A 27,574-nucleotide genomic window follows, 5' to 3' on the forward strand; every position below is an offset into this window, starting at 1 on the left:
TCTTTCAATTCAGCTCTCTGCTATGGACTGGGAAAACAGTAGAAGATGGCCCAAGTCCTTGGGCCCTGCACCTGCATGGGAGACCAGGAAGAAGCAACTGGCTCCTGGCTTCAGATCAGCGCAGCTCCGGCCGTTGTGGCCATTTGGGGAGTGAACCAATGGAAGGAAGACCTTTCGCTCTGTCTCTCCCTCTCACTATCTGTAACTCTACCTCTCAAATAAATAAATAAATCTTAAAAAAAAAAAAAAGTGCTTCTACTTCCCGTGCAACTTTGCAGCCCTGTTATCTGCTCTGCATGGAACTCCTTCATACCCTTCAAGATGGTATTGAGGTTCTCCAGTCTCCGTGCAATGCTCTCTATAGCTTTCTGTATTTTCCAGATCTTTCTCATTCTAATTCTTCTGATATACATCACTCAACCTCGCACTTAATCCTCTGCCATGCCCTGAGTTTGTCTCAAAACCAATTTGAAACTATGTGAAGATCACACACAGAATTCTTTTGTTCCATCCCTCCTTGAACTTATCTAGCAGGCAGTTGGTACTCAAGAGTCACCAGGTAAAAATCAAACCTCCAAATGAAGAACAATTACATGTTTGTCTCAACCTTCATTGGGCTCTCAACCTATGGACTGAAGTCAAAACTGTGGTATGCTAAAAGAAAAATGAAATGTTAAAATAGGAGCTAAAGTGTTGTACGTATTTTGGAACTCAATCCTCAGATGTTCTCCTTAGCATACCCTCACCCCACAGGTACCCCTCACATCAAGAAGCAAGCTTAGTGGACCTAAAAGGTAGAAGAAAGCATTTGTGTTCAAAGCCCAAAAGTGAAAAAACAAATAAGTAAAAGCAAACAAAAAGGATATATGCACAAATTACAATCAGTGCTATAAAATAAATACCTATATAACAATCTCCTGAAATCAGTCACCAAACTTTCACTGAACTGAGTCCTTAGAAAAAATTTAGCCAACTCACTTGTTTGGCCGCAGTGTTTTAAGTGTAGGCAGCTAATCAAGTTGTATAAAAATCTGACCCATAAAGTCAAAGGCACATTCCTGTGAAGGAGGTTGGAGAGTGACTGGAAGAAAGAAAGACAAATTTCAATCCAATTTTGTCACTCCAATTTTGGGCTTTTAACATAGTAGTACATTTTACTCTAATCCAGTTTAAAAGAACATGCCTAGTTTCCTTAAAGTCATTATAATATGATGGGATCTGGGTAACAGACAAGCATAAAACATACTTAAAATCAAGTTCTTGGCAGTCAATACAGCAGCTAAGCAACCGGAAAAAAAAAAAATCAGGACAAGTTTTCTCAACTTTTTAGTTACAACCATATTCTTGGCTTCTAGAAGTTGTGGCTTCCAAATATTGCAAACCCCTGTGCCTTCAAGAACGAATCCATACCCTCCCTCTCTGTCCACCCAGCCCTAAAACCCAAATAAGCCAGGGTTGTATCTTGCTGTGGAATTGCTTGCTAACCGCAATTATACTTTAGGAAGCAGGTTATGGTAGCAAGAGCATGGATTCAGGAAGCAGCCAAACTGAGTTTCCAACCTACTAAATGTGACCTTCACAAATCGTTTAATCCGTTTCAGTTTCCTCTTCCATGAAATGGGGCAAACAACTCCCAAGGTTGAGAGTGACTAAAAATGCCAGCCATCATTTAGACAGCCCTGAGTTCTAGAACTGTGCTAACTACATTACTGGCACTGTCTGATTTAATCCTAGTAACAACAGCAAAATTGAAAGGAAGTACTGTTCTATCTCATACATAAGAAAAAAGTGTTCAGAAGAGGTTGAGTAAAAGTGTCCAGGATCACATTTTTTAATAAGAGGTAAAACCAAACATCAACCCATTTTTTTATGCAAACTCTAAGCTAAATTCCCTCCTGATTCTTGAACTGAATGCTCACATTAGATACTCTTAGTTTCCTTTCCTATCTTCTGCCCTTTTGGATAACTGAAGTGTTAAAGCAGTGTGGTAGGAAAAGCATAACATGTAACAATCCCAAAAAACACAAATCATCTGCATGGTACTGCTAATAACTTGCTGATTCCAAAATAACATTGGTACAATCAAGCTGGTAGGTGACGAGAATCCTTGAAGGATAATCTAATCCACACACTTGGGCTGTGGGAAAGATGTGCTCCGTTAGTAATTCTACAGAAATGGGATGGGTCATCAGCCAGTTCCTAAGATTCCTGATCTCCCAGAGGGGAAAAATAAGTCACATTTCCTAAACAAAGACAACCCCAGGGGACACACAGAGCAGAAAGGAGAATCACATGAAGCTGACCAAAAACGAATACTGAGGACTGAACGAATCAGGAAGGAGAGGGAAGCACAGATGAGAGGCAATAGCTCTCCCTCTCCGGGAGTTTCCAAATCCCCAACAGATATTTATCTTTGGACTTGGAAATGAGAAATGGGATTTTCCAGGATTTTTTCCAGTATTCCCAAAAATACATTAAAATATTTCCAAACATTCATTACTCGTTATTATGAACATCTAAAAACATTAATATAAAATATTAGTCTTATTAGTATTTGCAAAGAATTGCAGCCTAGTACAAATGGTAAATACCTGGAAAATGCTTGTGGATATTGTTGGGTGGTATTTCAAGAGTGGGCAAAATCCAGCCCAAAGTCTATTTTTGAAAATGAAACTTTTATGGCCGGCGCTATGGCTCACTAGGCTAATCCTCCACCTGCGGCACCAGCACCCCGGGTTCTAGTCCCGGTTGGGGCGCCGGTTCTGTCCCCGTTGCTCCTCTTCCAGTCCAGCTCTCTGCTGTGGCCCAGGAAGGTGGTGGAGCATAGCCCAGGTGCTTGGGCCCTACACCTGCATGGAAAACCAGGAGGAAGCACCTGGCTCCTGGCTTCGGATCAGTGCAGTGCACCAACCGTAGTGGCCATTTGGGGGATGAACCAATGGAAGGAAGACCTTTCTCTCTGTCTCTCTCTCTCACTAACTCTGCCTGTCAAAAAAAAAAAAAAAAGAAAAGAAAAGAAAGAAAGAAAATGAAACTTATAGGAATAGGCACACTGCAGCATTTTATATATAGTCTATAGCTACTTTCATAGACAAATGGTAAAGCTGATCATTGCGACAGAGTCAGTAAGACTTGCAAACCTACAACAGTGACTATTTGGCCTTTTAGAAAAAAGGCTCATTGGCCCCTGCAATAACAAATATTCAGATCTGTGAGCACAGTAACAGTACTATACAGAGTCACATGTTGAAACTGCCAATTTAAAGACTTGATTCTGAAACATTTCTTAGAATATCATGCAGAGGATTTGTGTGCAGTATGTTATGCATATAATTTTATTTGCAAGGATAATTCACCAGTAGTAGCAGACTGGGCCCCAAACATACATTTATGTAACTCAGAAACCTGTGTATAACAAACCCCTCTCCCACATGCTCCTACCCTACCCCAGCTCCAAGTAATAGTATCTGATCCTTCAATTTCTGTTCTTGCTTTCAAATTAACATCAGCAGGTCCCTTGTTATCTTCTACTGTCTCTTTCTAGACCGTTTTAATTCATTTTTGTTAAAGATCTATTTATTTATTTAAAAGACAGAGAGGCAAAGAGAGAGAGAGAGACAGAGGGAGGAAAACATCTTCCATCCACTGGTTCACCCCCCAAATGTCCACAACCTCAGGAAACTTCTTTCAGGTCTCCCATGTAGGTGCAGGGCCCAAGTCCTTGGACTACCTTCCACTGCTTTCCCAGATCATTAGCAGGGAGCTGGATTGGAAGTGCAGTAGCTGGGATTCAAACCGGTGCCCATACCACGATGCAGGCCCCCAGACTGCTTTATTTCTCATAATGCTATTTCCCCACTTACCTGATACGTGATTTGGAAAAATGTCTACTGTATATTTTCCAAGAAATCCTGTGAAGAAATTCTGCAATGGAGACATTATTCTTTCCACGCATACTAAACACTGGGTATAGGTTAAATTCACTAGACTTTTAAAGAATCAAAAAAAAAAAAGAGTTGAGTGAGTGAGAGGAAGGGCATCAGGAAGAACAAAATCTCCAGGATGTTTTAAAGAAAAAAAGTTCTGCCTCACATTCTAGAAAGAAGGCCACCCAAACCGGGGATCCAGTGAGGGTGAGCTTCCCTATGCTCTGTCCTGGTAATGGATATATATCCCAAACATCAGAGCACCTTTCTCCCCAGAATTTAAAGTATACTTCAGCTGAGACAAGAGGGACTTACTGTGGATTACTCAACTACTGAGTGTAATTAAGTATCAGACTACACTTCCAAAGACAACCTGCTTATATTTTCTAACTTCTCAAAACCCTCCCTGAAATGGTTTCACTATCCATCAAAATCTCTTTCATTTGTTCAACCAAAGTCTCATTTATTTGTGCCACAAAATATAAAATAGGAGAATCAAGGGACAGAGGCAGAGGGGGCTTCAGGAAATGAAGTCAGTTCCCAGCTTGATATAAAGAGTACTGGGTGGAGTCCAGCCCTGCCAATCACTAGCCAGGTGATCCTGGGCCAACCACCGATGGCCACAGTTCCCACCAGGCAAACAGGCATCATGACCTCCTTGCAGAATTGCCATAAGTGATGTTCATGACATACCATGGATACTAATAAATGGCAGCTGTATTAAAAATTAAGTATTTTAGCCGGCATTGTGGCATAGCAGGTAAAACTGCCACATGCAGCGCCGGTATCCCATATAGGTGCCGGTTCACTCCACTTACAATCTAGCTCTCTGCTATGGCCTAGGAAGGCAGTAGAAAATGGCCCAAATCCTTGGGCCCTTGCATCCACATGGAGAAGCTCCATGGCTTCACATGGACACAGCTCCAGCCACTGCGGCCATCTAGGGAGAACACCAGCAGAAGGATGATCTCTCTCTCTCTCTCTCTCTCTCTCTCTCTCTCTCTCTGCCTCTGCCTTTCAAATAAATAAATAAAATCTTTTTAAAAAAAAAATTAGGTATTTAAGGGGTAAGAAGGAGAGGCAGTGACAATAACTGGGATTCAATTATTAGGTTGAACCATACAAAGTTGCTGAGATTTGACGATTTTAACTCATAAAATTGTAATTTTTATATAAATATTGTAAAGGTCTCTGCAAGCAAGCCTGAAAAGACAAACATAAAAGACTAATACCTCCGGGCTCATTTTTCAACTGATGGCAGCTTAAAAGATATCCAGACAGCAAATAGGAAGGCTACAGACTAAGAGAATTGCCCTTAGTCAACTCCACTAGATTCAAGGCGTGACTTCAGAAGAGAGCAGATTCCACAAGACAGACGGACAGAAAGATAAACACATACTCCTCACAGCCATACAACCCGCTCCTTTCTTCCTTCCTCATCCTTGCTTTCTCCTTACTTCTTCCCTGTTCGGTACCCAATTGTGCCTTTTTGCTTACCAGTTTGGGAAGGAAATACTCAAAGAACCTGCTTTTCTGGCCAACTCAGGTTACCAATCACAAGTCTAGCCTTTGCACAGCTCTCTTAGAGTAGCCAGTTGTTAAATAAAGAAATTCAATGAATCCATCACACGTTCTCTTATTTTTTTCTCCCTTTCCTTCATAACTTAGGTGTTAATTTTTTTCAAATCCTGTCCAGCCTTCACCCAGTTTTAAGAGATTTGTGGTTGACCTATGGAGTCAGGTATTCTGAGTGAGAACTGGGGTTCAAGATATCCCACTGACATAAACCCAGGCAGCTCCATTCCAGCCATCTCTGAATCTTGAAAAGGTGCTGCATGAGGAGTTAGGGTACCTTGGGCAGTCATTTCTCCCATTCTCCTAACCCACTGTGACTCCCTAGACAGCATCAGACTTTCCTGGTAATTACAGCGCCTTTCCCAGGCCATGTGGTTCAGCTTTCATGTGTGCACATCCCCTCCCAGGAGCACCCCAGCACCCCCATTACATCCATGCTTGTTTTAACTGTTGGTAATCCTTGATGATTGGCTTCACACATAATACTATACATGCTTTCATCAGCTCAGGATCTCAAAGCACTTTTACAGGAGTTCACAGGGATGCCACCCACTGGGCCAGGACCAGATTTTCTGGTTTCTTAATGGGATGTCTGGCATTGTGTTTCTCCTAAGCTCTACTCTAGGGTTCCTGTGTCTATGCACCCTCACTAGACAGAAATTTAGCAAAATTTCAAGAGCCCCTCTTGCAAGTAGAGACTCTTATGTATCCAATGTCCTGCTATTTCTCTAATACCTGGCCTGGTATCATGCTCTGGAGCCAAGTTCACAATCACAGAAAAACAAGAACCATCAACAAGTTCAAGTTCATGCGCTTGGTAAACAAAACATCCTCATCACTAAATGACTAGGTTTCTGCCCTAGACTTAAATTTAAAGTAGTAGCAAAAGTGTCAAATATCCTAATATACTTTTGGAAATATTTGTCAGTTACCAACCTAGATAAAGTGTTCCCCAGATCAAGCTCCCTAATTAAAGCTCAACAAGAATACATGGAATAGAAGGCAATCAACATTCTTTTTCCACCTGTTTGATTTAAATTATTATTTGCTCACAGGCACACTGGCATTCCCAAAGCTAGCTGGCCAACTCATTGCCCCCTGTGCAGAAAGAACAAACAAAAAAAAACCAATAAAGTAAAAAAATAAAATGAAACATAAACATTGTGCCATCTTCTTTTTCTTCTTATTTTGTGTGCATGTGTGTGTATACTAATACCCACAATCATGTCTGATAAGCTGTGTATTTCAGTAGTTGCCAGTACTATAATGGGTTATCTGAAAAACTCACCTATAAGCTTCTTGAAGAGAAAAATACCCTCTTATCTTTCAGTTTTATAATAACTGGGGTAGTACACCTTCCATTATAGCTAGTCAACAAAAACTTGTTGACCTATGAACAGGGAGTTAATTTAAAGTTAAGAACTTAGATAATCCTGGGTCTACAACTAACTGAGTACTCTTGAGCACTTGCATTCTTCAAACTCTGCCCTCTCATCTCCATGGGCCACGCAAGGAGTCACCAAGATCTTATGGAAAAAGACACAGGAAGGATGAGCTAGACGCTGCCCTACACCACTCCTGTGTGATTCTCGGAGGTCGTCCACCCTCTCTGGTACCCATTTGTCCCAACCATAAACTGAGGGCAGTGGCCCAGGTCACCAAATTTTCCTCTAGCTCAAAGATTTATAATTGCTCACAGGATTCCTCAAGAATCATGCTAACAGAAAGGGATACCCTTTAATGAAATACAGTTCTCCAATCCACCCCTGTACTGAGATGGCACCCAACCTACTCATTAATGAAAAAGAGCAAAAATAGCATTTTTCATTTAATTTAGCAGTTCAATTCTCAACTCACAGAGGCTGTTTTTAATTTAATTTGCTTAACAAAGAATTGCTTGCCAATTAAAGGATAATTCAATGAGAAAACACACAAAGAGAAGTAGGGTAAGAGTGTTGATCTATAAAGAGGAGTCTCTCAAGAAGCATAAGAATAAATCCACATTCCCAAGACTAAAGTCACTATATCCACCTCAATCAGCACCCCAAACCCGCTGATCTTCCTTTATCACCCATGTCCTGCAATGGAAACATCAGTGAACCACCATAGAAGCTGAGTTTGCCTTAGAAAGTGCACCACAGCCTTTGCCACAGCCACTGACCTCTCCTTGATCAGTATTCCACCTGACTTTTCCATGGTCCCCTGTATGCACCTGCCAACAGTGCAGTCAGTTATTCACTGAGCTGCCTCTCTTCTGCTTAAAGCCATCCAAGGATCTCTCTAGCATGTGCGGATTCTTGATTTTCATTATCTAGTTCAACACATCTGGAACCTCCCCCGGTCAACACCCTATAGATATTATCACCCTAATTGTACCTTATGGCTCCCTAAGAACATTTATCTTGATCACCTTCTGCCTTGGCACTTGCCTGCCTGAAATGTCTTTTTCCAACAAGCAAACTCCTATGCTTCAGGATCAGCTCCAGATTTGCCTCCTTAAGCCTCCATGCCCACATCATGAGACACATGCCCCTTCATCTGTTATGCCCAAACATAACTATCATGACACCTGCAACGTGTGTTTCCCTTTTTTAGTTTTCCTATTTCCCTAGTGAGTCTGTAGACGCTTCAAAAATAAGTAGCATTTTCATCTCTGAAACATCAGGGATAATCTTATAAATAATAGGTCTCCTTAATAAATGTTGATGAATGAATGTGTACACCCTGATAAAGGATCCAAAGCCTAAGAGAGATCCTTCAAGAGAAATCTAAATAATAAAAATGGAAATAGAAATAATTGTGCTAATGGCAAAAAGGAGGCGAGCCCACCAGAGTACACTTTTAGTGTCATCATCACGGCTTTTAATTCAAAGTAAACAAATTAAAAATTTCTCCATCCTAAATTATAGAGACTAAGAGAGAACTAGAAATGTTTTATTTCATACAAAAAGACAACATGTAAACTAAATGTACAGGGGCTGGCACTGTGGCTCAGCGGGTAAAGCTGCCGCCCACAGTGGCAGCATCCCATACAGGCGTCATTTCAATTCTTGGCTCCTCTTCCAATCCAGCTCCCTGCTAATGGCCTGGGAAAGCAATGTAAGATAGACCAACTGCTTGGGCCCCTACACCCATGTGGGAGACCTGGAAGAAGCTCCTGGCTCCTGGCTTTGACCTGGCCCAGCCCTGGCCATTGTGGCCATTTGGGGAGTGAACCAGCAGATGGGAAGACCTCTCTTTCTCTTTGTCTCTGCAACTCTTTCAAAAAATAAATATTTTAAAAAAATAAATGTACACAATCAACCATAGCTCCCTACTGATTTACATTTGAAAACAAAAGAAGTATTCCTTATTCTAACAATTTAGAACATAATCATATTTTACTAAATTATATAAACACACATACTTACACATAGAGAAAAAAAATAACTTGCAGGCAACACTCAGATACCATTCTGGCAATGTAATGTTGCTGGAAATTAATATGTTGTCAGTAAATTTAAGAGGGAGATGCTTCATCTTACAAGAAAAATGTTAATTTTTTTCCCAGAAATTATTCCTAAGATGGTCACTTGAAGCCATGTCCCCATACAATTCTCACAGCTAGGCTCTCACTTGTCGGTCACCTTCCAGATATATCTTAGCTAAGGTGATTGAAAGGACTACAGTGAGAAAGAGTATGTTCCCCCTCCAACGGTGGTACTGCAATGCTATTAATGGTTCTTCTCCACCCTGAGTGTATGCTGTGCTGGGCCCAGTAACTACCAAGACACACTCTGCCTCCTAATTCAATTTTGTGGGGTCAAAGCTTTGGACTCACATAGGCTGGGAACTGAACCTAAGCCTGTTGCTTTCCAGGCACTGGGATTCTGAGCACTTTCCTGAGCCTGTCTCCAGCTATACAACATGCAGATACCACTCACCTATCAGATGAGGTGCAGTGAGAATTTGCAAATCACCACCAGCTCAGACTCACATAATTAAAATGGAATGGAACTCTACGAAAGAGATGCTGAAAGAAATATAAGGAAAAACAAAAAAATCAGGAAGAATTATGATAAGTGAAGAACTGGGACAGAATCCAGCCTACCTGGAATCAGGACAAACCTTTCTGGAATCCTCTTTAGGGTTCCAATGATACTCTGGGGTGGGAGTGATGTGGGGTGCAGGGTGGGGAGTGGACACCTCCCCGAATTATATGCTATTATCAAGACCACACTGTCATGGCAGGCATTTGGCACAATAGTTAAGACACCTCTTAAGCAGCCCATATTGGGGTCCTGGGCTCAAGTCCTAGCTCTGCTCCTTATTCCAGTTCCCTGCTAATGTGCACCCCAGGAGACAGCAGATGACGGCTCAAGTATTTGGGATCCGGTCATCCACATCAGAGACCTGGAAGAAGTTCCATACTCCTGGCTTCCAACTGGCCCAGTCCCAGCTATTGCAAGAACTTGAGGACTGAAGCAGCAGAGGGAAGATTTCTCAATTCAATCTGGCTCTCTCTCTCGCTCACTCGCTCTCGCTCTCTCTCTCTCTGCCTTTCAAATGCATTGATTAAATAAAATTTTACAAAAAAACTCATCAATTTCTATTTCACCCTTGTGAAGCCTTTAAAAATGGACTGCACTGTGATACTTCAGCCTCTGGACTCTCAATACTCAAGTAATTTTATAAAAGTAACTACAAAGCACAGACATTTGCTATACTTTAATCTCAAATGGTATTAAGCATCTAGTCCTCTAATGGGATTATGGCCTCTTCATTTTGGTTACTATTAATTAGAACACAAAGTTTTACACATGTGTTCATTTTATAGCTCTATTCTGTAAAATAAAACATGCCTGAAGTTGATTGTATTAGCAGTCTTTTCATCACAAGCCTCAAGATTCCACACCTGTGATTAATTTACATCAGCACAAGTTGAAACATCGGCTTTTTGATCATTTGTGATGCAGCAACCCTTAAGAAGCAACTAACCTGACAATTAGCACAAAACATCTATATTTATTATCAATAACCCAAATTCCCTACTGGGCCAAAACTTCCAATATGAAGTTAATTCTACATAGCAATATTAACAAAATTCTTATTTTTTTAAAGATTGATTTTATTTATTTGAAAGACAGAGTTACACAGAGAGAGGTAGAGACAGAGAGAGAGAGAGAGAGAGGTTTTCCATCCCCTGGTTCATTCCCCAGGTGGCCGCAATGCCAGAGCTGCGCTGATCTGAAGCCAGGAAACAGGAGCTTCTTCCAGGTCTCCCATGCAGGTTCAGGGGCCCAAGGACTTGAGCCATCTTCTACTGCTTTCCCAGGCCATAGCAGAGAGCTGGATCGGAAGAGGAGCAGCCGGGACTAGAACCATATGGGATGCCAGCACTTCAAGCCAGAGTGTTAACCTGCTGCACCACAGTGCCAGCCCCAACAAAATTCTTATTTAAAGTGTGCTGCTGTCCAACCAACAATTAAAGAGGAAATAATTTAAATATAAATGCATACTTATATAAGCATACATCTATAAGCACACATATATAAGCAAAAAGTTCATGAAAAATTGAATTAAAAGATAAGTTTTTTGGTGCAAAAAAAATTTTGAAATCCATGCATACAAAGGGTCTTCAAATGGTTCATAGAAAAAAAGTAATATAAAACATTGTGCATGTATTGAAAAATAATTTGCATCAAAATAAATTTATCTTTTTATTTCATTTTCCATGAACATTTTTGAAGTACTCTTGTACACATAGATACACAAATTCTTTGCCATACATTTCTACCCTTAAAAATGTAATTCAAGAAGAGTTAGAGGCTAACATTGCCAGGCATGTATTTCTGCAGGTAGAAACAACACTAAAGCCAGTTAAACTTTCTCACTACAAGTTCTTCCAGTATCCAACGGTTAACAAACTAGTCTTCACGCAAAACAGAGTGGTTTCCTGTACCCTGCCATCCCTGACGTCCAGTATATCCATGGGCTCAGTAGACTGGAGAGGAAGGGTAGGCAAGGATTACCCAACACATCGAGGCTAAAGCACTGACTGAGTCTCATGGTTCTCACCCTTGGCTGCACATCCCAGCATCCCGTGACTGATCTGTGGATCTGGAGGCGGGCTACTCCCCAGCTAGTAAGAAACAGCTATTTCCTTCAACACTGCTTCGATTAAAAGATAGGACATGGAGACCAGTATTGTGGCACACCAGGTTAAGCCACCACCTGTAACACCAGCATCCCATACTGGAGTGCAGGATAAAGTAGCTGCTGCTCTGCTTCTGATCCAGCTCCCTGCTAATGCACCTAGAAAAGCAGCAGAAGATGGCCCAAGTACTTGGGCCCTTCCTCCCTACATGGGAGACCCACAAGGAGTTAAAGCTTCTTGGTTTCAGCCTGGACCAGCCCTGGCCATTGCAGATATTTGGGAAGTGAACCAACAGAAGAAAGATCTTTCTCTCTCCATTTCTCCCTCTTTTCTCTGTCACTCTGACTTTAAAATAAATAAATAAATCTTAGGGAAAAAAAGACATGAAAGTACAACATGAATATAAAATGGAAATAAAAACATTAGCAATTGCCCATGTTAACCATTCATATTGTCAACAGTCTAAGAAAAATTCAACAGTTTCAGGTCACTTAACTCTAGTCCATTTCATAAACATTTGTGTCCCTGATGTTGCTTTTTTACTTTTGTAAATCCCACAAGGAAATGATAATCTTCTATAAGTTTTAGAATGGCTTATTGTCTTAAATTGGCAGGAAGGAAAAGGCTAGCTTCTGCTAGTTTTCATTTTGAATGCATTAAGTATTGGGGGGGAAATCTTAGATAATAGCTTTTAGAAAAACAACAGTTTAGCTGTTTCATGTACAGCCTTGTTGTTGGTTCTGCCAGCACTGCTGTGCAGTCAGGTTTATTTTAAGACAACACACACTAGTACAAATTCAACCGAGTCTCTTGGAACTTACCACAGACTCAGATTGGCTTAACACAGCTGCGAGATGGCTTTCCATTGTTTCCTACTTTGTATATAGGGAGTGCATCTAGAAGCTATTTTATTTTAAATGCAATTTAGGATGAACTTTCCTAGCACGCATGCTCACATACATGTGCACACACATACCAGAGATACTATAACTTCTATTTCTTTTTTTTTTTTAATATTTATTTTATTCATTTGAAAGACAGAGTTACAGAGAGAGGTAGAGACAGAGAGAGAGGTTTTCCTTCCGCTGGTTCACTCCCCAGCTGGCCACAACACTGGAACTGCACCAATCCAAAGCCAGGAGCCAGGAGCTTCCTCCGGGTCTCCCACACGGGTGCAGGGGCCCAAGGACTTGGGCCATTCTTTACTGCTATCCCAGGCCATAGCAGAGAGCTGGATCAGAAGAGGAGCAGCCGGGCCTAGAACCGACACCCATATGGGATGCTGGCGCTTCAGGCCAGGGCGTTAACACGCTGCACCACAGTGCCAGCTTCATATAACTTTTGAGTCACACAATAAACCCCTGATGCCTTCAGTAGAGACAAGATCCAATAGCTAAGGTAATTTTTAAAAGAAAAATCCAGCAAATAAATGTGACTACTCCACAGAAGTAGGGGCACACCAGGGCTAGGGAAAGCTTCCATAGCTTCCATATGTGAATATGTTCCTTCCACATAGGAAGATGAGTGACGTTTATTGCACATCAAAGAACAAGAATAGCAACAGAACTAAGTATCTCACATGTTTAGTGTCATTTGTCAAATACAGTATAAAGTCATGAAGACAGACAGCAAATATATGTATAATGATATATATTCAGTACAAGCTATGGTGTGAATGTTTGTGACCCCGCACAGAATTCTTAAGTTTAAAATTAATCACTAACATGATGACATCAGGAGTGAGGCCTTTGGGGTGATCAGATCTTGATGTCTGACTACCCTGTGTCCAGAAGAGTGAGAAACAAGTTCTGTTGTTTATATACACTACCCAGTCTGCAGCATTTTGTTACAGCAGCCTGCATGGACTAAGACAAATCACATATACTGAACAGTGAGCTGAAAACCCTTAGTGAGGGACCCAGTGCTACTCCTCTAGGAAACCACTGGCTCTCCACCCTGCCCTGCCTATATTCAGTCACTATACCCAGCCCCACTCACTGTGGGTAGAATCTTGCACTAAGTCACATGGCCTGAGTTAGAATTCCAGCCTTGTTACTGGCTAACCTTAAGGTCCTAAGCACTAACTTAATGTATTTCACTTCCTTCATGGCAAAATGTGGAGAAAAACTGTGCCTGCTCCAAGCTCCATCACTGATAGGGATGCTCATATAACCATAATCATGGCATTGTGATACTCATTTCCTTCCTTTTCTTGATCATTTTTACCTTTTACCAACTGACTTGTCTTTGAATACCCTGCTTTTCTCAATCTGAAAAACATCACAGAATGCACAGGAGAATATGGTGCTGAATCGGCTCCAATATATGTCAAAACTTCTTTACCTCAATAATGAATAATAAATGACCTGGCAATATTCACAATGGACTATAACCTATCTCTGCCCCAGGGCAACGCTGAAAACAAATGGTAGAAGCAAGGATCCCGCAACCAGTGGAGTTTATGACAGAATGAAGGGAAACCTTCAGACCAATAAGCAGTAAACAGAGTCCACTCCCTCAGCATCATCTAGTAGCCAAAAGAAAACTGAAAGCACATGGCCACCAACCACTTGGATACCTTAATTTAACACATGCTACTATTCATCATGAATATGGATGCATATCAGCATCCATCAAAAGCATGATGCAGCCATTTAAACCACCATAAAATGTAAACGTGAAGACCAAAGTGTCACACCTGGAATTCACCCAAGTCCTTAAAAGATATCAAATTAACACAGTGATGGTCTGACACTTATAAAATGACAAGCTGGTACTCGCAAAACCCTGACATGGTAAAGGCCATTTGATATCTAATATTAATAATTGAGGAGTCATATTCCCTGTAAACAGTCTCTCTAGTTTACCATCAAATAAAAACTATAGCAGGAAAAGCCTAAAAATGCCTAACACAAAGGCTCCATCTAAAAAGGATATAGTTCGCCTTGGACCTTACTTTGCTGCCTTCAGTCACAAGAGAAGAAATCACACTTGACATCCTATGGCCACTGGCCACTTGGTACAGCCTGGGAGGAAGAGGTCAGCAGCTAGGAATCTCGAGAGAGCTCGCAATTCACATGTAGTTTCCAAAAGTGAAATGCAAGTTGTACCAAAAGCGTTACTTCTTATCCCCTCTACACATTTTACCCAAGTCTTCACTTCATGCTCAAAGTCCTCCCTTTCACGGTAACCTGGACAAGACTCACTCTCAGCCCAACTCTTCCCCAAGTGTTTTTCTCAAGATTCCCTTCTCCAAGGGTGCTTGATTACCCATCCTTGTGCTTCCCCCATCCCCTAACATGGCCCACCAGGAAGTGATCACCACCCTATGACAACAGAAGGACTTTGTCCTCTTCAGCTCAGAGTCCCCTGCCCCTGGCAGGGTGCCCACCACAAGGTGCACACTCAAAGGAGTGTGCGGAAGAAAAACAAATGAACGGCTCTCCTCCACAGAGCTTTCTGCAGGTTTAGGCTTCCAGGATGTAACAGCAGCACGTGCCCCGACCCATGCCACCAGCTTTCTGAAGGGGCTAGACAAAGAGCACCCCATCTCCTCCCTGCAATTACACGCAGCGAATGCCAGGCTGCTGGCTCATAGCAGGTGCTCCATTCCAGCTGCACTCCCGAACAGAAGGAACAGACTGCAGCCGTAAGTTAGCTCATTCCTCGAGGTTTATGCTTCTTTCACCTGTAAAATGAGGACACCAACTTCCTAATATATGTAAGGTCTGTAGCACAGGATATGACACAAAAATAGACACTCAGATGTCTGTTCCCTTTTCCTTATATACTATGAATAAAAGTCAAAGTAGCTTACATTTTACGTGCACAAATAACAGAGACAAAGCTAGGTAATGGGACTGTCTCTCTTTTGTATTGAGAGGGATGTTTTTCTACATTTTCCTTCCCATCTTTGGAGATCTAAGGGCTACCCACCATAAGACAGTAAGACCAAACTCCCAAAGTAAGGCCTCTGCACACAGCTGGACCCAGCCTAAGATCCAAGAACAGAATTTTACTCCAAAAAAGGGGCTCAGGAAGTACACACAGAATGAACCTTGACTCCCACTTTCCAATGTTTTATTCTGAAATAAGATGCTTTGAAAGTTTTTCCTGCACATATTGAAGTTCAAAGACACTCAGCAGGCAAATTCAGTATGACCTCTGTGGTGACTGTTTTACCAAATTTTAAGGACCACAACCCTTGCACACAGTTTACAGAAATTGATGATTTCCATTGTCACAAACTTGAACCGATTCAGACAAAAAGGCTTAGAAACTACCAGCCACCTTCACTCCAAGAGGAACTGTTAAGTTCTAATCAGATATGGCTCAGTTTCTGGAACAGTGAGCATTGAGAGGGGGCTCATGAAGGAAAATGTGCAAAAGGGGGAGGAAGAAAAGAGGAAGAGGAGAACAAAAGCACGCCCCCGCCCCCTCCCCCAAGACAATCATTTAACGTGGACTCTTGACTCAGAACACTTCTGCCCCTCTTCGCAGCTGTTGTCTCCTGCAGTTGGCACGAGGCACTGCCAGTCTGGGACTGGTTTCCAGAGAGGACAGCATTGTTTTATTGGCTACTTAGGCAGAGCACACACCATTAATGGAGTTTTTATCTCTCCATTTTCCTGTCAGTGCAGAACCAGCCAGTCTGACTCTGTTATTATCATTAAGAAAGCTTTTTTTTCTCCCCTTCCCCACACATGCTCTTTAATCCAAACAACATCTGGGAACTTCAGCCTCTATCATATAAAAGGAAAACAGATTCAGAGGGAAGGGGTGGAGGCAGCCACACTGAACCACCATGAAATTCCAACAGGCTGACTTATCTCAACTCACCCCCTACCTCTCAAATGCTAGCCACTTCTTTTTTACCTGACATGTAAAACTGCACATATGCATGGGGTACCACGTGATGTTTCAACACACGTATATTTTGTGTGATGCTCCAACCAGGGTCTCCTCCAACATCATTTCTTTATGGTAAAGACTTTCTAAGCCCTTTCTTCTAGCTTTTTCAAATAGCCCATAGATCCTTATTGTCACCCTACTGTGCTATGGAACACCAGAAGTTATTTCTCCTACCCAACTGGAACTTAGTACCCATTGAACAATCATTAAATGCTGAAGTCCTATTCACTCTGAAAGCAAGGTATTTTTCGCATTGCTTTAAACTTCTGTTAGATCCTTGCTCTATGAAGGGAAAAAAATTCCATTTTGATATGTAACTCTTTTAAAAAAGAAAAGAAAAACAAAATTTTAGTAGCATTTTCCTAGACAGGAAATACAGTTAAGAAATAAAAGTCAACAATAATATTTAGATGATTTTTTTAAAGAATATATTTTTTCAAGAGGAAAAAATTAAAAAAAAAAAAAAAACAGACCTTTCCGAGACATGACTAGTGGGTGCATGTCTAGTGTGCAAACTAATAGGAAAAACCTGGCGCCATGAAACCCGGAAAATATGTCCTCCTGTAACAGACAGCTGTCTCCTCTGTAGTTGGAGTGTGCATTTAGCTTAGAGCATGCTCCGTGAGTCATGGAATCAACACAGGACACAGCCAGCCACGCTGCAGATTCACACAGAAGAGCAGCTTCAATCACAGGGCTCCTCTGCCCATTCTCACCCATCTGGTGAAAGTGCACAGCCTGGTTACTGCTTCACGGTTCCACCTGCCTCGTGGGCTAGCCCATGCCGCTCCTTTCCATACTATTTCAAGGCTAAATAGAACCCAGAAATTAAAGACCGCTATATACACGCAAGCCATCTACCTTGCGCCCACCCCGCACTCCTCTCCGAGTTTTCCACAGTGCACCACCAACAACCATACTTGAGTTCGAAGGGACTTTCTTTACCAGAAATGCTCATAACCCAGTAGAAGACACAATCAGAACTGAACATCTGAGTGTCAGCAAAGGTTAATCGTTTATTTTTAATTTTTTTTGTTCCATTCAGCAAAAACAGAGAAAATCACTAACTGTCTGAGCCACAGGCTCCTGCTCTCGGGAACCCTTGCCTCAGAGCCCCTTGCAGTCTGTTGTTAATGACAGTCTCAGTAACCTGATCCTCTCACAGTGGGAGACTTGAGTAAGCACTGGCCTCTCTCTGGTCTCGCCTTTCTATCGTCCCACCCTGCAGGGCCAGCTGCTTCTGACAGCCAAATTGCTGCGTGCGAAGCAATGAATGCTGTCAGAGAAGGAATTTTCATTTCTATAATGCATAGGCCTCCATGGACAAATTATACAGCTTATGGTGCTGGCTGCAGGATGCTGCTCCAGGCTGGAAGTGCTGCCAAAATGCAGCCTGCCCTCGCCTCTCCCCGGTCCCGAGCTGACAAGATACTCACCCAAAATGAATCTGAATGGCCAGAGAGAAACGAACACATGTTTGCCAAGACAAACAAAACATATGTCGAAAATAGCCGTCCAGCTACAATCCTTGACATAATGGCAGACAGGGAAAGCTAATTGAGCTAATGTCACAGAGCTACCTAGCATGGCATCCATTAAGACCCACTGTAATTTGATACCCTGCAGTGTGCATCCCAAGGGCATTAGCAAAATCACTGGCTCCCCACTTGGGGGGGGGGGGCCACGGGGGAGGTGCCAGACTTACCCAGAAAACACACCAAGAACTTACCATGTCTTGAAAACCAAGCAACAATTTAGGAGGTCCAAGAACAGTGCTCTCTCCTGATAAATAAAGCCCCAGGATGTGCTTTAGGGAATCCTTCTGTAGGAGCTGTTTGCCTGCCCAGCTTCTCTCCATTGCCCTTCCAGGAACCCCTGACCTTGGTCTGGGACAGAGGTCCTCCTAGTCTGAGTGCATGCTGAACTAGCCCCTAGTCTGAGGGGCTGTACTGAATTCTGGGATGGGAAGTGACCTAGGCTCACCCAACCAGTGACTGCTGGCGTTTTACAGGAATGGGGGAATATGCCATAGCCATGAAGCCCCTGACGACTGGAGCCAACAAAGGAAGAAAGATTAGGGGGGCTATGGAGGGAAGGGGAAGATTACTGCTAAATGGCTGTGGAGTTTCTTCCTTGGGGTATGAAAATGTTCTACAACTGATTGTGGTAGTGGTGGTTGCACAACTAGGTCAACAAATACTCAAAACCACTGTACTCTTCAAATGAGTGAATTTTATAATATGTGAATTATATCTCAATAAAGCTGTCTTTAAAAGCAAATGAGGACGGGAAACAGCAGGGTCCCAGGGGCACTGCTTGAGCCCTAGGTCATCCCAGACCAGAAACCTGCTTTGCCCTGCCCTGGACTCCCCAGAGGGCAGCCATCTGATGCGCATCTTTCTGAAGCCAGTCTGGGTTGAGTTTTCTGTCACTCACAAATATAAACCAACAGGTAAACCACCCTGACACCCAAAGGTACCTGACCGCATAAACAAAAAAACAAAATGGATTTGGGGTTATTTCCTGGGAAAATGCACCTTTTCACCTTTTCTTTCCAGTCCCTGCACCTTATTTTTTAAAGATTTTTATTTATTTATTTATTTATTTATTTTTAAAGATTTTATTTATTTGAGAGGTAGAGTTACAGACAGTGAGAGGGAGAGACTGACAGAAAGGTCTTCCGTCCGCTGGTTCACTCCCCAAATGGCCACAACAGCCAGAGCTGCGCTGACCAGAAGCCAGGAGCCAGGAGCTTCTTCGGGTCTCCCACAAGGGTGCAGAAGCCCAAGGACTTGGGCCATCTTCAACTGCTTTCCCAGGCCACAGCAGAGAGCTGGATTGTAAGAGGAGCAGCCAGGACTAGAACCAGAGCCTATATGGGATGCTGGCGCCGCAGGCGGAGGATTAACCTACTGTGGCACAGTGCCGGCCCCCGCTTGCACCTTATTAATGTGAGCTGAAATGTGAAAAAGGTCACCTGACTCTGGCCCCCTTTGCAAGGCAAATCTAGACCTGAATTCAATGACAGATCAGGAAGTTGAAGTTATAATCTGCATTTTTTAACTCCATAACGTGTGTGGCATTTAGAAAGTGGACACTAGTTAGGGAGTGGCCCATCTGCTCCACGTCAATGAGGCCAGCTGAGGGAAGGGCCAGGAAACCATAGCAGGCCTGATCAGAGCCAGGGAGGGGCACACCTGCTCTTTCTGAGCAGTCAGGTCAGCCAAAGCACAAGCACCTGCAGGCTGCAAGCCGCCAAGGCCATCACGCGCTGCATCCTGCAGCCGTCCACTTTATCATTAACTACTGTCTGGCCAACAAGGGCAGGGTCCAGTTCAAGTACACCGAGAACTTTAAGGCAGCAGGCGTATCCAAAACCATGGTGGGCTCACAGCCACTCACTACAGACTATAAATATCTTCCTGGCTGCAGTCCCGACAGCAACCACAATTCCTGTTCCCCTGGTGGCAACAGAACTGCAAGACTTTTTCCTGCAAGAAATTCAGCATAACCCAACCAGGTATGGCAAAAGCATGAAATGTGCCTCAGAGCTGACTCAGTGCCCTGGCAAGCCTGGTTTCCCACCCCACTTTTGTTCATGCTTGGCTCCTGATCACAAAGGCCAAAAGTGGGGTGTTATAGTTGAAAAGAACATAAATAAGATCTCAGGTGATGAGGCAAAAACTATAGAACACGCAGGCTTGAAATTGTGATAGGAAGAAAGGGTAGGAAAAAGAAGACCAACTCACTCTCAAACCACACCCTGTCAATCAGGACGACCACAGGAATTTCAAACCTGTATATTTGTTCTTTTACCTGCAGTTCTAAGGTGATGAGATGGGCGTGAGGGGGGACCTGTCCTGACTACTAACTTGGGAGAAGCAAAGAGGAGCACAAGAAGGCACTGAGATGCTGAGACAGGAAAATCTGATCTCATGTCACTTCCAGGGTTTTAGCTAGCCACTGTCAAGAATTAGTATTATTTGTCTTGATTCTCTCCAAAAGAAGAGAGGTCACATTCACATAATTTTTATTACAGCATATTGCTATCATTGTTCTATTTTATTATTAGTTGTCACTGTTAATCTCACTGTGCCTAATTTACAAATTAAACTTTATCATAGGTATGCATGCAGAGGGAAAAAGACAGAATGCTTGTATCAAAGATTTGGTTACCAACCCCAGCATCAGGCATCCATTGGTCTTTGGGTTTTTTTTTTGTATTTTTTTTTTTTGTCTTAAGATTTATTTATACATTTGGAAGAGCTACAGAGGGAGAGAGAGAGAGAGAGAGAGAGAGAGAGAATCTTCCATCTGCTGGCTCACTCCCCAGATGGCCGCAACTGTCAGAGCTGGCCCGGGCTGAAGCCAGGAGCCAGGAGCTTCTTACAGGTCTCCTACGTGGGTGCAGGGGTTCCAAATACTTGGGCCATCCTCTGTGCTGCTTTTCTAGGCACATAGCAGGGAGCTGGATCAGAAGTGGAGCAGCCAGGAATCAAACTGGCACCCATATGGGACGCTGGCATCATAGCAACCCGTGGCTTTACCCACTATGCCACAGTGCCAGTGCCTCCCGGACTGGAGGTCTTGTGATGTATCCCCCAAGGGTAAGAGGAACTACTGAAACTAAATGATCACAGTTATCTCTCAGCTTCTCAGGGACAGCAGAATGAATGCACGTCCTCACGACTGACTTAGGTGGTTTAGTGGCTGAAGAACCACTCAATCCCCTGAATCAAGGTCACCCTGCTTCTTTAGAGGAGTCATTCCAGCGTGACCAAAAAAAAAAAAAAAAAAAGCAGAGAAGCCCTATGAATTCAGCAATGAAGATGACACTGAAAGTCTTTCGCATGCTATCACCTCCAGCACTTGGCACCGTGCTGGCATACACCAGGTGTTCCAGCATGTGAATGTGCCTCTTTCCCAACCAACTGCTTGACCCTTAGCAAAGGCCAAGTCAGAAATAAACTGCGCAGAGTACACAGTACAGTGGGTGTTCTGAACGCGACCAGGTTCCCGGCCTTCTGTCCCTACAGCCATTCATGCCCTCAACCAGATGTACGAAGCCCCAGTGAAGAGCCAGGCAGTTTTATACCAGAGGTATAAAAGCAAATGTGACCACGCCTGTGCCCTCACAGAGTTTACCACCAGGCACTACACTCTACATGGCGTTCTTTCATGCAGCCAATCATCTACCTCCTGCTGTGAGACCCCCAAGCCTGCAAAAATTCTCTCCCTGTAAGAACTGTGCCTCTACACAGAGTTCCTCAATGCATGAGCCAATGGCATCTGGCACAAAATCAATACTCAAGGTCAGACGACGACATAAGTGACTCACTTCCTCTCACTTCAATCCCCTACCCTTTCCCCACGACCTGAAAAGCCAGAGATGATGTGACACACGGAGGGACATAAGGAAACTCATTTTCATCCAAAATCTTGGGCAGGGGACTCTTCTAAGGCTCATCTACTATGATTTGGCTTCTTTGACTTGAAAACTGGAAAGTCAGTGTATGAATTCAAGGTTTCCTAGTACAACGAACTAGTCTCTATTATAATAGTCATATGATAGGGATAAACACCTCAGAATTTAATAGCCACAAATTATCCCCCAAATATGAATTTCATGCTAATTAAATCACATTCAGAATTCTGTCCTCTCATTGAGTCTAGAGGTAGAGGCCATGAACCAGGAGAAAGCTTCTTTAAAGGAAGCGTCATAGAGCTATCACAATAACACTTCAGATCAGTAAGAAAGCTATTAGTGTGCTGTCATTCATGTCTTTTTCTATCTAACCAAGTAAATTCCTGACAGCCAGACTGTAATGACTGATGTATTCATTACTGTTTTGCCCAACACACTACGGTGTGTTTTCCAAATCCTGCAAGTTAAGAGTCTTACTGTGGGTGAAATGGAAACATTCCCTAATTATCACTAGTGTCCCTATTTTCCCTACAAAATCAATAAAAATAGCAGCCACAGGTAGGAGATGCTGGTATGCTGGCAATATACATGTATATTACCACAACCCCAAGATAGAACCATCATCTCCATGTTGCAGATGATAGAACTGGAGCTCAGAGAGGGTAAGGTGCCTAACACCAAGAAGCTGGAAAGTGGTAGAAAGGGGTTCAAACCACACCTGCCTGACACTTGTAGGCCACTCTTACCCACTATGCTACATCTCTGCATTCTTTTCCACCACCTCACAACAGAGGAATAGCATGCCCTGTCAGGGCCAACCTCGCTCCGCAAAGCTGTCACCGTGAGTAAAGGCTACATCACCCAGAGTCGACAAGTTTTATTAGTATTCACAGATATAGTAAAACTCCAGATGAGGGGAGCATTGAACACGAGCTTAAAATTACCAAAAGTGCTGAAAATCAGTCACCTTCAAATGTTTAGCATAAAAAATATTATAGTGCCATCTGAACTTTAATAGGACTAGAGTACTCAAAATAAGATTGAGATGAAAGAAAAAAAAAATAAATCATCAGATAACCTTGAAATTAAGCCAAATGAAGGAAAGAAATTGGGAAAACAGCCTATGACCTGTGCTCTTTGGTAAGCTCTAAAGAGCAGCTGTGCCAGTGCTGGCACTGTGGCATAGCTGGTAAAGCCATAGCCTGCAGTGCAGCCATCCCATATGGGTGCAGGTTCAAGTCCCGGCTGGTCCACTTCAGATCTAGCTCCCTGCTATTGCCTGGGAAAGCAGTAGAAAATGGCCCAAGTCCTTGGGCCCCTGCACTCGTGTGGGTGACCTAGAAGAAGCTCCTGGCTCTTGGCTTCGGATCAGCGCAGCTCCGGCTATTGCAGCCATTTGGGGAGTGAACCAGTGGATAGACCTCTCTCTCTACCTCTCTGTAACTCTGCCTTTCAAATACATAAATCAATCTACAAAAAAAGGAAAGGAGCAGCTGCACATAAAAGGGCAGACAAAGGAGAGCCTGTTGGGCAGATGACACCGCGAAGCCAGCTCCTATGGAAAGCAAGGCTGGGAACTGCTCTCCCCTGCATTCAGGGAGATCAAGTGCAGGTGCCTACAAAAGTGACTGTGGGGCTTGTAAAATGCACTAGAAAGAATTCCCACTAACAGTGACAGATCTGCCAATAGGCCTCCAAATGTTACCTGGCAAACCCAGGGTGCCCACTAGGATGGCACCTTCCTACACAGGCTTTGCTCTACTCTCCCCCAACTACTCATTTAAGGTTCCAGAGAAATGAAAAGCAGCTAGTTCCTGGTCCTCAAAAAGTAGAGGACCAGCAAGTAACAAACACGCGTGGTGAACAGTCACCAGCTCTATTTCATCATGCCACTTTTCATTTTACTCAGAAATTTTTTTACAAATGTCAATCATCTAAGAAGCACTGCTTCAGCACCACACGGCTAAGAATGCAGTACACCCTCCTAGGAACTGAGGGTTGCACAGCAAAAGAAGCCCTCTTGACCTCAGGGGTTTGTAGTTTGGCCAAAGAGGCAAGAATCAGATGAAGATACTAGGATAGAGGTGATGGAGTTCGAGTAAATCACAAAGGTATGGCAGCAGTCAACAAGTACAATAATCCATGGCTGCTGCATGAGAGGGTGTAGTGTGCTAAACAGTGCTCATCCTCCCAGCATCTGTCCTAATCCATGGAAACTGCAAGTGTCCTTTGAAGAGGCAAACAGTGAAATTTAACTTCAGAGAGGAGCTGCCAATGGAACTGTCAACGGCAACCGACAGTGTTGAAATAACATGCTTTGAAGATGGAAGAAGGGGCCCTGAGACAAAGGGAGTGGATCCCACCTGAGAGCATGCCAAGCTGGGAGCGAGCACAGCTGTGTTGTTTCAAGGTCATCAGTGCGCTACGGTGGGGTCCAGAGGCAGCAGCACAGTCAGTTCTGTGTTCCCCCCACCGCATCTGAAATTCAGATAAGCCTTTCTCCCCACAACCCCACCAAAAAAAATTCTTCCTGAAATGGCTCCTCCTTGATTTCCCCTTTGACTTATCTATGCTGGTCCCATTTAATTCTTCCAAAGTTCACATTCAACATCCCAGCTTCTTTTGCTTTAACAATTCCTAGTTCATTATTCCAACAAAGATCCCAAAAGCCCAAGTGAATGACTGGGATCTCGGATGGTTCCACACCCTGTAAACACAGTCTTGCCTCCATGTCTGTAATGGGATGATTCCAAGACCTCCCTCAGATTCCAAAACCATAGGCACTCAATCCGTGCCATAAAATGACACAGTGTTTGTATATAATCTACACACATTCTCCTGTGTACTTTAGATTGCTTATAATATCTAACACAACATAAATGCTATATAAACAGCTACAATACTGTGTTGTTTAGGGAATAATGACAAGAAAAAAGTCTGTATGTGTTTAGTGCAAAGACAATTTTTTCCACATATTTTTGATCAATAGTTGGCTGAATCCATAAATGCAGAATGCAGTCTTAGAGGACCAACTATACTGCTTTTTCCTATCTATACATACTTATGATAAAGCTTAATTTATGAATCAATCATAGCATAAAAGTAACAATAATAGGGGCCAGGGTTGTGGCATAGAGGATAAAGCTGCTGCCTGTACCCGTCTCACATGGGTACCAGTTCATTTCCCAGTTGCTCCACTTCCCTTCCAGCTCCCTGCTGATAGCCTGGGAAAAGCAGCAGAAGATGGCCCAAGTATGTGAAAGACTCAGATATAAGTGCCTGGCTTTGGCCTGGCTCCTGGCTTCGGTTATCTGGGGAGTGAATAAATGGATAGGAATCTTTCTAACTCTTTCAAATAAATAACCTTTTTTAAAAAGATTAACAAAAATAAAGTAGGACAATTAGAACAATATATACTGTAATAAATGCTTCTGTTCTGAAGATACCATTAAGTAAAATAAAGGTTAACAGTGCATGTGATAATGGAGATGGCTACTGTGTGACTAACGGGCAGGCAGAGCATAGAGTATGGATATGCTGGGCAGAGATGATTCATATTCCAAGTGGGACAGAGAAGGACTGCACGAGATCTCATTATGCTACTCAGAATGGCACACAATTTAAAACGTATGAATTATTTATTCTGTAATTGTTCCTTAGTATCTTCTGACCACAGGTGACTATAGATAACTAGAACCGTCGATAATGGGGACTACCATATCCCCATATACTATACAAGGGAGCCAAGAGAATCTAATTTACCCACACACCATCTTGTTCCAGAAAAGTTTAATAAGCAGCTGTCTGGGGTAGGTGACATGGCACAACAGGTTAAGCCATCACCTGGGATGCCCACATCCTAGAGCGGAGTGCCTGGGATCAAGTCCTATGTCCACTTCTGATCCAGCTCCATTCACATGTTCCTGAGAAGCAGCAGATGATGGTCCATGAACTTGGGTTCATGCCAAGCATGTGGGACACCCAGATGGAGTCCCTGGGTCCTGGATTGGCCTGGTCCAGCCTCAGCTGTTACAAACATTTGGGAAGTAAACCAGCAGATGGAAAAATTCTTTTTTCCCCACCCTCCTCTGTCTGTCTGCATCCCACCCTTCCTCTCTTCCTCTCTCTCTCTCTCTCTCTCTCTCTCTCTGCCTTTCAAAGGTAAACAAGACACAACCCTTACCTTCAAAGATTTTATCAGTCTACCAAGGAAGGAAAAAAAATTACAAACAATAATGAATAATGGTAAGGGGACAAAAAAGAGGCAGAAACTGATTTTGGCCAGGGGATGAGATACGACAGAGGCTGCCTAAACAAAGAGATGGCATTTGAATGGCAGGAGGACAGGGAGAAGCTAAGGGAGCAGCTGACAGGCACAAGGCCTCAGACACAGAAGAATACAGAGCAATCTGGGAAACACAGGCTGTGGAATATTTAAAACATGTCCCCCAAATTCTCTGGCTGTCTTCCCATCCAGAAGTGGGCTCTACATCCCCTCCTCTGGAATCTAGGCTCTATGACAGCTTCAACAATAGAATATGGTGGAAGTGAACTTGCAGCAATTTCTCAGGACAGGTTTTAAGACACTGGTGGCTTCCACTTCCTGTCTCTTACTAAACTTGCTCTTGGAACTCAGCTGCCATGCTCTGAGGAAGCTCAAAATAGCCCATGCGGAGAGACCACATGTAGGTGTTTCAGCTGACAGCCCCAGCTGAGCTCCCAGCCAACAGCCAGCAACAACCGCCAGCTATGTGTGTGAATGAGCCTTCCGATGATTCCAGCCCCCAACCTTCAAGTGCTCCCAGCTGAGGCCCCAGACACTGCGGAACAGAGACAAGCTGTCCTTGCTGTGCATGCTCCAAATCCCTGGCTCACTGAACGGTGAGCTCAATAAAATGGTGGTTGTTCTCCACACTACGTGTGGGGCCGTTTCTAATGGATCAATGGGGAACAGCAGACAGTCTGAGTGGGCTACTGTCAAGAATGTAAGAGGAAGTGGCAGAAGATAGCAATAGAGGGGGGCACAGCGTTTGGCACAGCCATCAAGATGCCACTTGGGATACCCACATCTCATATTGGTATGCCTCAACTCAGCTCCACTCTTTTTTTTTTTAAGATTTATTTATTTGAAAGATAGAGTTAAATAGAGAGAGGTAGAGACAGAGAGAGAGAGGTCTTCCATCCTCTGGTTTACTCCGCAGATGGTCGCAATAGCCAGAGCTGCACCGATCCAAAGCCAGGAGCCACAAGCTTCTTCCAAGTCTCTCACATGGGTGCAGGGGCCCAAGCACTTGGACCATTTTCTACTGCTTTCCCAGGCCATAGCAAAGAGCTGGATCAGAAGAGGAGCTGCTGGGACTAGAACCAGCACCCATATGGGATGCCAGTGCTTCAGGCCAGGGCTTTAACCTGCTGCGCCACAGCGCTGACCCCAGCTCCACTCTTGATTTTAGCTTCCTGCTAATGCACACTTGGGGGACAGCTCAAGGCTGGGTCACTGCTCCCCTTATGGGAGGCCCAGACAGAGCTCCAGGCTTCTGGGCATTTGGAAAGTAAACCAGCAGGTAGGAAGTCTTTATTTCTATCTTTCTTTCACTGCAT

General features: G+C 43.3%; 1 protein-coding gene across 2 annotated transcripts in view; it reads right to left on the reverse strand.

The window, feature by feature from the left end:
* Positions 1-27,574, reverse strand: part of ACVR1 (activin A receptor type 1) — a 134,719-nt gene that overhangs the window by 78,390 nt on the left and 28,755 nt on the right. The window contains exon 1 of one of the 2 annotated variants that reach the window (XM_062186990.1): positions 979-1,054. The exons of the other annotated variant lie outside the window; for it this stretch is intronic. The gene's annotated coding sequence lies outside the window, so the exon portion shown is untranslated. Of the gene's footprint in view, positions 1-978; positions 1,055-27,574 lie in introns of those variants that run through there. 2 annotated transcript variants of the gene reach the window in all.

The sequence above is a fragment of the Lepus europaeus genome, chromosome 1 (assembly GCF_033115175.1).
Source record: "Lepus europaeus isolate LE1 chromosome 1, mLepTim1.pri, whole genome shotgun sequence".
NCBI lineage: Eukaryota > Metazoa > Chordata > Mammalia > Lagomorpha > Leporidae > Lepus > Lepus europaeus.